The following is an 11,127-nucleotide window of genomic DNA, read 5'->3' on the forward strand; positions in this document are numbered from 1 at the left end:
GGAAAATAGATCACTGAGGAGCTAAGGGATGTTGCTCAGGGGAAAGTGGAGCCATTGCTGAGGCTGCCATGGGATTCTATTTGGGGCTATACCACTCATCAACCAAAGTTATAGGATAGAGACAGTCAAAGGTAAATATACGAATAATTACAGTGGCAATAATATTAATAACTTACATTGGGATAGCATTTTATAAAGCTCTTTAGTATGTGTTTTCTCACTTGATCACACAATGACCCTGTGAAGGACTCATGGCAGCTCTTTTGAAGCAGTTCTATAAAGAAGAAAAAGGATGCCCAGCAGAAAAGTGACTTGCTGAGGTTTCCACAACTGGGAGGTGGTAAAACCAGGATTCACACTCAGGTCTCTTAATTCAGTGTTTTCCCACCACCCCATTTTGCTCAAGAACTCTGTTATCCATTAGTAAACAGAGTATCTATGCATGTGAAAGGGAGAATTAACAGAAAATGACTTTTCAGAAAGAGGATGGAATGGGTCCACGATTTTAGTCCCTGGACCCAAAGCATGTTGTGGCAATATAGACAGTCTGTCCAAAAACAGGCTGGTGGGTTTCTCATAAACCCACCAGACAGTGGAATTGCCTTCCTCTGCCAACACTTTTATAGATGCAGAGATGCTGCCCAAGTGCGATCTGAGGGCAAATTCAGAATCCCTAAGATTAGCAGGAAATTTATGAGGTACCAGATGGAGAGATGTTTCTACAAGTCTTCCTTGATAATAGCCTATGACCACTATGTCCAGCAAGAGGTCATATGCTTGGAGGCTGGGGAGAGAGGAAGCAAAACATCAGAATACTTTGTGTTGCTAATTGATCAAGAAACAAGATAAGCATTGGTGGATTTTTTTTTTCTAATCACCATAGCAGACATGACTGTAGAACTCTGTTATTAGCAATATGATACACATTTTAGGAAGTAGAGGAGCTCTGTAGTGTCTGTTGAGGTCCCACTTAGATCCTCTTTACCAAGCAGTGCACCTGACCCTCAGCCACTGGTAGTGTTGGCTGATAGCAGTACACAGCTATATCCTTTTGCTGAGAATTATCCTCAGCAAATGAAAGTAACCTCCCCCGGAAATACCTCAGAGGTTGTGCCTTCCCCCTAAAGCTATACCACAAAGGCACTGACTGAGAGGGGTACAAGAGGGCTGACTCTAGGGACCAAGCTTCTAACCATGATAATATATTGCCTCATCATACCAAGCCAAGTTCATACAAAATTATTTTTTGAGTAATCAAGTAATTTGGGACAGTTTTTCACAAACTACCTTAGTTGGTCTATTCACTTGCATAAGTCATGAAATTTGGCATCAACTTAGTTATGTGTAATCTTTCAAGCTTCTCCTGCCTAGAGGAACCTGGGTGAAGATTAGGTTTGACTGGGGTCTTTCTCAGGAGACTATGGTAGGACTTAAGGGCTGGGATCTCTTACTTTAGGTCTCAGAAGACAGATATAAATTTATGTACTGGAGGAGGCTCATGTCTAAAGGCTCATGTCTATTGTAGGTTGGCTACTCCAAGAAGCAGAGCCTGAGACAAAGATTTAAATAGGGTTCATTTATTTGGGAGGTGATTCGAAGGAGCACCATTAGAGGAGGGGGAAAATTATTCAAGGAGAGTCTTTAGGAGACTGTATAGAACACATCTCAGAACTGATCTATCTTAGAGGCAAGGAAGCAGGGGAAATTGGTAGTGGTCTCCTTTGGGGAATATCAACTCTGTGGGACTGCTGGCTACCACGGGAGGAGGCATGGTGTGTTCTTACATCCTGAAAAAGAATTCAGGCAGAGAGTTGCGATGTTTGCAGTAAGAAGACATCCACATGTAAGGGAATCCTCATGACATTCACTAATATCAAGGGAATATAGGGGAGGCACTGACAGCTTCTGCCATAGACAACAAGGCTGAAACTAGGTCATGGATTCAATGATTAGGAGGAAGAACAGGAGCCATGGTATGCAGCCAACATGGAGCATGTTGTGAAGAAAAGAAAGAGCAAAGAGAGAAGTAGCAGAGCAAGTAAATGGGGGTGGCCTGAAGTAATTTTGGAAAGGATTACTGGTGGCTGCTAAGAAATACTTACCCCGCGTGTATTGGTATATTGGACCCATTTCATGGAGACAGATTGGTAGACTGAGTGGTGATTCATATTTAGCAGTATAACAGCCATTCCTGAGACCATCTCTGTAAAAGGGCAATAATACCTCCTTCCCTCCAGAGTGGGAGGATAAATATCGCCAATCCTTTTAGAAGAAAGTTGTCTCATCTCTGCACAAGGGTATTCCTAACCAGAAAAGCAAAAATCTCACAATGTCCAATGGCAGATATGTCTAATATGTACCAGTGTGTGAGCTGTGCATGTCAATTTCATTCTGGTTTCAAGCTGAAGAAGAATGTCTTGGATCCTGATGCCCATTAGGGAACATTGTCTGTGCTCAGGGAGTTGTTGCTATTTAATTTGCTTATCTCATTCCTAAGCTAGGGTAAGTGAAGTCCATTACTTAGGAGAATTCCCTGCTTGAATAAGCTGCTCTTACAAAACTGTAAAACCAATGCTTCACTGAATGTCCAGGTGCATTAGTTCCCAAATTTGGAGGCCCATTAGCCTTCATTGGATTTACTAATATAAGAAATAGAAATATAGAAGTCAAGGTGGTGCTATTGGAAGGTGTTTAGGAGCCTCATTCAAGGAAAAATGAGTGAAAACATCATTGACAATCATGTGCTAGAGTTTTAATCAGAGGCCTCAGGTTAAGCCAGAGTGATATCTCCAAACCAGTGTGGAACAGTAAATCTTAGCCTGCCCTTTCTGGAGCAGGTTGTTTCAGAACTACAAGATAGGAAGAGCTGAAGATCAGACCCCCAAATGCATCTTCCTTCTGAAAATAAACTGTATCTAACAGGATCAATCAGCTCTGCTGCCTGGCTCTGCTCTGCTCACCCCCAGCTGCCTTGCCCTTTACCAAAGTCCTGACCATAAATAAGTACCCTGGACTAAGTTTATGGATAACTAATATTATAGTCCATATATTTGCTCTAAGATTGGGTGGTTGCCTTTGAAGACCTGAAAGAATTGTGGTGAAATAGAGGGGATGGAGAGGAGAAGGTTGTATGAAATGTGGTATAAAGTGCATGAGTTTAGATTCAGACGAAACTGGGATCAAATCGTGGCTCCCACAATCCTGGCCATGTGACTCTGGGCAAGTTATATAACCTTGCCAACTCTAAGTTTCCTTATCTATAGAAAAAGGAGTTAATAGAATGTACCTCATAGAACTCTGTGGAGATACAGTGAATACTGTATCCTAAGTGGCTGTGTCCTTAGCAAGTACACAATAAATGATTGCCGCTATTGAAGGGCAACGACAACCTATGTTTTGTTGCTGTTTTAGATGCATGATATGAATTATTTTACTAAAAAATCTAAGTTATTTTATAAATAGGTATCTCTATCTTCATTTTAAGGTTGAAAAAAATAAAGGCTCAGAGGGTCTGAGTAAATTGTTCCAGGTCCCATGGCTGGTGAGGGAGTAACAGGAATTTAACACAGGCCAAAGTCTATATGCTCTTTCCTCCACAAGCTGCTTCTTCCTGTGTCCTGCAGAGGAACTCATCCACATGCACTGGTCCCCTGGGCATTAAACTAGGTTTAGACATTGCCAAGGGATACTCTCTGTGGGGTTGCCAGGGGCAGTGCCTGGTGTCCATCAGTGGGTGGCTGTATACGCTGCTGCCCTCCTCTCACATTTTCCATGGTATGAAGGGGGATTTTCACATTGTCAGAGGAAGGTCCTACAGTTTGAGGCCCAAATTTCTCAAAGCATAATCCGTGGCCTATAGTGGGCTACCAGAGTTTTCTTGATGATCAGAGAACTGATCCAAAAATGCAAGTTTTTTTTTCAGTTCTCACGATACATCAATTTTTATTTTTGTGTATGATCATGTAAGCCACTAAGGCCTTTAGTCTAAGGTTACTGAAATTTGGTATTTATCAATTGAAGTTGACACATTCCCAGAATTTGCTAAAAAGTCTGACTTGAACACCTGGCAAAACTGCAGTGGTCACACACATAGACGAGATGGTTAGAAAATCCACACTTTCAAGAAAGAGCCTCAATAATGTCATCTTCAGTTGGTCCTTTGATTTTTTGTCCATTAATGAACACTTAGGTGTTCTTACTCTGTGCCAGGCATTTTCTAAGCACTTTAGAAATGTTAACTTGCTTTTAATTACTGTAATATTCCTACAAGGTAAATCATCTTCTTATTACCATATTTCAAAGGGAAAATTGAGGCACAAAAAAGTTGAGCAAATCACCCAAGGTCACACAGCTAGTGGGTGACAAGCCAAGACCTGAAGACAGGTGGTCTGGTTCAGAGTCCACACTCTTAGCCACAGAACCTCTCCTTGTTTTGTCTCTGAAAGTTACTGTTGGTTTCACTTCTCGTGGATTGTGATACGTAATGTTATATATTAACATATAAATGTCCCCGAAGTTTCTAATTACTAGTCTTTAACAACTGCAAACACAACAACATCATCTATTGAGCATTTGCTCTGTGCTAGCCATAGTTCTGAGCACATATTAATTCATTTAATATATTAACTCATTTAATCCTCACTGCAGCCCCTTCACTCTTTCATCCTCATATCAGTTTTGCAAATTAGAAGACTGAGGAGTAGAGAGATTAAGTAACCTGCACAAAATCACATTCACACAGCTAGTAAGTCATGGGGGCAGTGTTCAAACCCAGGTGGTCTGACTCTAGACCCCATGCTCTTAGCCGTGTCCTACCACAATTCAAAAATGGGTCATCTGCACCTTGTCAGACATTTCTCAATCAGAAAGGTGGACAAACGGGGTAAATAAGCTGGGAGGGATTTTGAACCTTTTGCTACATGCCGAAACAGTAGCAAGAGAGGTTGGTTAGGGTTAGCATTCATGGAGCAGAGGAAAACTTCTCATGATGGACCAAGCATAGCCTGATGTTAGCAAAAAACCTGGATGGGAACACAGAGAAGATACAGGAATAAGGTGAATCTGCCAGATTAAAGGAACACAGGGCTCTGGGGCCAGACTCGGGGGCTCTGTAACTCACCCTGTGGCCACAGGCAAGTCACTAGCCTTTGCTAAGCCCAGGTTTCCTAATCAGCAAGGTACGAGTGAGGACAACCCCCACTTCACAGAGTTTTGTGAAGAATGAATAAGATAAAATTTTAAGCTTCATTTATGCAGCTCATTATTATTGAAGAAACGATAGCGAAACATTTCCAATCTTTCCATTTACAACATTTTTAAAAAACAAATAAGCTCAAATCTACATTTCAAACCCTTGATAGCTATGGCCTCGCTTTCCTTATAGAAAACCCTTTCTTCATTCTTCCCTCCACCTAGGCCTAATTAGAACTTTTTCACTTTTTGTCTGCCTCCTTGGAAAATAATGATAGTACTTCCGATATAGCATATGACATTCTTCAGTCCTAAAGGAGTAACGGATTATTTCACCAACGATGTTATATCCCAACAGCTATACTGCTAGCGTTTTATTTCACTGCATTTGGAGTTTCTGTGTACCCAATCTGGGCCACAGCTCTGTTTTATGCAATTTGGTGGGTGGTTGTGGCTTTGGGGTTTGTTTCAGAGGAAATGACTTTGCCAACCCAATTTGCATAATTCTATTTACTTGTCTTTGGAAGGGGAGAACTGCCAGATCTACTGACTCTTACAGCAAGGTCTGAGGGCCATGAGGTTCTTTTGTCCCTTTCATGCCAACAGAAAAGAACAGAGCTCAGAAATCTGGGTCATTCCATTTGATTCCAATGCTACATGTTAGTACACAAAGAAAAAGCATCTCTGTTCTACCAGCACAGTAAATAATTAATAAGCATATGCCCTTTGTAATTAGGAGCAAATCTTAATTCAAAACCAGACTCGGTCAGTTACTCACTGAGTGATCTTGGGGGAAATTACTTAATCACCCTGAGCCTCAGTTTTTAGTCTATAAAATAAGAATAATTATCCTTGAAATTTTACCCTGAAGGTTAACTGAGATACCTTTGTTGAATATAAAACAGGTGCAAAGAAAAACACCTACTTTGAGTCTGGATAGGATACTTCATAATTGGTGCTAAAGTTTCGCTTCCTTTAAATGATGTTGATGAGCATTTCTACAAGGAGAAAGAAGAGAGGTCAATGATGCTCTGCTGGGTTGAAACAGGACCTTCCTGGAGATTTTGCCCCTGGTATTTTTTTCCTTCTGCAATCCAGGAAAGTGAATGAAGGTTGGGCAGACTCCACTGCAGGCCCACAAGTGGAGTGACCCAGAGTGAGTGTAATTCATGATGACTGATGGTCCTGGACTAGCTCCTGTGGAGGTTCTGGCATCCAAAGAGGCAAAGAGCTTTCTGATTAGAAGGTGTAAGAGTGAACACTTTCTTTCTCATGTTCCACTTCACCAAAATGATCCTCAGACCTGAAGGAGAGTTTAGAAATCAGTGTCAGCCAAGCCTGACAAGACCCTGTGGCACCAGTGTACCCCCTCCTTGCATAGGAGGAACCACACTGATGTGAAGTCTAAGGTGCCCCTTCCTTGGGGATTGAGCCCAGTAGGTTTAGAGGGTTGGTTGATGAGCTTTCCATAGACGGCCCCTCGGTCATGATCCAAGATGTTGACCCTTTTAGAGTTCACACTAGTTACTTCACTAAGTCCACTTGGTGCTGGCTAGATTTTCCATCGGGCAGACTAAACTTGAAAAAATAAGAACTGTTATTTTAACAAAGCGTTACAATAGCTGTCATGGGGAAAACCAGAACTGTATTAATGGACCTCCTGATTTATATAACTTTTTTTTTTTTCTATTAAATCATGTGATGGAGATAGATTGGGAAACCATAATTTTTTAAAAGCCTGAGGCCTCTATGGGTCTTAATCTGCTCTGGGTCTTGCCTCTTGAGGGCAAAGTAGGTGGTTACTCCTTTGATATGATCAGAACGGTACCAAGATCAACACTCATACACCCAGAATCCGACTCTGAAATACCCACTCCTACCTAAGGTATTGTAGGCGTCTGTGAAATGAGAATAGTATCTTAAAGCATCATAGTCATTATTGGTGATAAATACCAAATAACCATGCTTAATGTTGCAAAGAGTAATGTTCTGAGAAGGAAAGGAATATGTCACAGATGATATTAGGAGAGGGACACACTATTACCATCCAGAAGTCAAGTGAAACATATGACTGTCACAAATATCTTGTTGATTTTTAATTTTCTGTTGTTGGTGTGATTCTGGCTAGATCCCTACAGTAGTATCAAAGTACTTTAACAGGAATGTGTTTATAAAATTTCAATTCATTCATTCACTTATTTATTCAATAACATTTTATTGAATAACTATTATGTGTCATGCACTTTGCCAGAGATTAAACTGTGTTTTTAGAGCACAAAGAACATAAGTTTGCTGCTAATCATCTACCAGAAAACTACCTCCTCCCTTTGCTACACAATCCTCATAAAGGAAACAAAAATATAAACTACCATACAATCATTGCCCACTATTGGTAGACCTTCGCACATACTTTCTCATTTAATTCACACAACAAACTTTCATAAAACTGAAGCATGGAAAGTTAAGGAACTTATCCAAGGTCTCATGGATACCAAGGGGCAGAGCCAAGATTTCCCCATAATCCTGGTTGTATTCGTTCTTCAACAAATTCACCAACACCCTGGGATTCCTTCTCAGCAGTATCAATTCTTATCACTGTCAATGGTGTCATATCTGATCATTTCTCTATTCCAAGAGAGGCTTTATAGTAGATCCTATATAACTTCACAATTCTCTGAAAGCATGTCTCAGAATTGCAACAAACGGCCTAGAAGCTAATGTCAGAACACACACACTTCCAGACATATGGAGAACTCCTATAAGTTGACAGACGATAAGTAGTCATCTAGGAATTACATGATAGTGACAGTGCTATTTCTTGAATCTCAAATGCCAAATTTCAGGCTGCTCCATAGAGCAAGGCTTTACCAGTCTGAGTGTGGCCTGGGAAAAAACCCATTCAGGCTGTTCCAGCAAAGCCAAGACCTCCATTTGAACTCCCGGTTGTTAATGATTAGCTTTGTCCCCAATTCATGACAGCTAAGCAGCACTCAGGCCAAGGTTGTCCTAATCCACAAAATAGAAAGCATAAATCTACTCTCTGCATTTTCCTCTTCTGTTTGTTTCCTCTCCCTCACACCATGCCTCTACTAATCACTAACTCCATCAATCAATAACCTAACATTCTCTTGAATAAACACTTATTCTTCATCTCCATCCCCATTGGTTCAAACTGTCATCAGTTGTTGCAGGATTATTGCAGTTGCTTTCTATCTGGTGTCTCTACATCTAGTTCTACAAACACCATTGCATCTATTATATACATTGTTGCTGATCTACATTCAAAATTCCTCACTGACTCCCCACTCACAACAGAAAAACTTATTCTCAAAACCTACTCTTGAAGGATCCTTTTTTTGTAAATTCAATGACACTTTTTATTTTAACAGCAAGAAAATTGAAAAGCAATCTGAAAATTGGAAATTTCTTATCTTCATCACACAATCTTTTCTCCTAAGAATCTGCTGTACATGGCTAAATTTTAATTCATAACATTATATACCTCAATTCATCAGAGCTTATTTGAAAGAAAGGAGTGGTTTAATATTAATTTTCAGTTATTTATAATGAAGGAATCTCTATATTACGATTTTGTGAGTCAAAACAAGCAAGGTCTTTTTTTTTTTTTTTTTCCTTGAAGGCTTTTCTATGTTAGTTCTGTAACCACACTTAAAAAATTTTATCCTCCTCCCCAATTTTTGGAGTCCTTTACTAAATAGATCATGGGATGTGTTATCATACACACAGAAATAACTAGTCAAGGAGCATATTATATATAATCATAAGTGATATATTTTAAAAAATATCTACCTACTTCTGAACTACAAATATGCTTTGCCCAGTACAGTGATACAGATATGATTCTGGATCTATAGTGGAAAAAGTCTTAAATTTACATGCATTATTCTTTAGGAATTGCATAAAATGCAATCACAGAAATGTATTTAAAATTGTTTACTTTTCTTTGTAGTTACGTTTTTAAAATGCATATTTTTCCAATAAGTTTTGTGCACAAATTTTTACCATCATTTTAATTATTAAATTTTTGTTGTCAGAAGACTTTTCCTTCATCTACTATGTTTTGGAACAAAGAGAACCCTGAGCTAGATAAACTGAGGCTTTGAGATTTACATTTAAACTATGTAAAATTCTATTTTAGCAAGGTTAACAAGAAGAAAGTCATTTTTATACACTGATAAATTACCTGATGTTATTTATGCCTCATGAAAATAGAACATGGGTTCAGCCCTAGAGAGGGTGGCCTCTTTTATTCATCAGTTAGCAAAACCAAAGGATTCTAAACTGAATGTTGTACATATCTGACAAACACATGCCCATTCAAGATCTATTATTATTGTTGTTATTATTATTGCTGATGCATTCTGGCTCAGTCCTTTCTGTTAATGTCTACTGATCACCCCCTTTTGTGTTGGTTCTCCATAAAGTGGGATGTGTACTGTTGGTCCCCATGCCACGGGGCTTACAAGATCTATATCTGGGCCGATTACTGCCATATTGTGCAGGAAATATAGCAATACTCTAAGAATATTGGGAAGTAGTGTTTGGGTTCGAGTAGGCCTCTTGTTTCTATACTTTCTAGAACTGATATTTTGTTTGGTGGATCCAGTGATTCCATAGATGTCATAAAGGTTAGACAGAGAACAGAAATATGTCTTACTTGATCACCTTGAAGGATCCTTAATGGTCTTGCCTACTTTACTTTTCAGACTTCTTTTATGTCACTTCCAGTATGAACCTCATAACATTCCCCAAATATGCACAACACTCTTACCTCTGTGCTTTCAGACACGCTTTTCTTTTTGCCTAAAATGTTTTTCCTTCTCTTGGTGAACTCCTACTTATCCTTTAAAACCTAACTAAAGTATTACCTCCTCTGGGAAACCTTTTTTAACCTTCCCCTACAGACTTTGCTGGTACTTACTTTGTGCTCCTGAAGTACTTTTTACATATATTTATTACCACAAATGAACTGAATTGAAATTTATTGGTTAATTAGACTACGAGCTCCTCAATGTTAGGCACAGATTTTACCCCTCTTCCCTACTTGGGGAGTGTCAGTTTGATACCCTGTTCAGTAAGTATCAGTTTCTTGCCTTCCTTCTAAACCAAAATCTCTATTTGCTCATTTACAAAACTAGGGCCTTGGTTGAAATGGGTTTTACAACTCTTTCTAGCCAAAAAAACCTTTCATCAGTTAACTAATACATATATTTGTGAGACTTCTTCAAGTCTTTTCTCAGATATCATTTTCTCAGTGAAACCTTCACTGACCACCCTAACCTAACACTCCTGGCACACTCCTTATCCCCCCTCCCTACTTTTTTGTCTCTATAGCACTTTTATCCCTATAAGATACTCCATTATTTACTTATGACTTTTGTTTATTGTCTCTCTCCACTAGAATGAAATCTCTGAAGATAGGACATTTTGCCTATATTGTTCACTGTTGTATTTCTGGCACCAAAAATGATGCCTGGCATATAGTTTGTTCTCAGTGAATATCTGTTGATTGAATGAACTCTTAAATGTTAGAAGTGAAAGATTCAAAGAGATCATCTCATCAATCAGATTCAAAACAAAAATTGTCAGTGGCCAAGCCAGGATTAGCTATGGGAATGTGACCAAACAGTGGGGACTGCAGGCTGATTGACAACTGTCAGAAACAGGGCAGTATAACTGCAGCAAAGGAATGAAGCTACCTATGAGGCTAAGAATGGGACTAACCTGGATCCTGCAAATAAACCTGCCACAGCATGGCCACATTCTCATATATAGGGCATAATCACAGGACACACTGTGACAGGTGAAGGGGGGTCCAGCCCACAATGGCAAAGCTAGAGAAGTGTGTCTTCCAGCTTCTCCTTCTTTGTTCTTCTCTGATGATATCTACCACTTTTGAAACTTAGGGACCTTTAC

Source organism: Balaenoptera borealis (assembly GCF_965194805.1).
Source record: "Balaenoptera borealis genome assembly, chromosome: 11".
NCBI classification, from domain to species: Eukaryota; Metazoa; Chordata; class Mammalia; order Artiodactyla; family Balaenopteridae; genus Balaenoptera; species Balaenoptera borealis.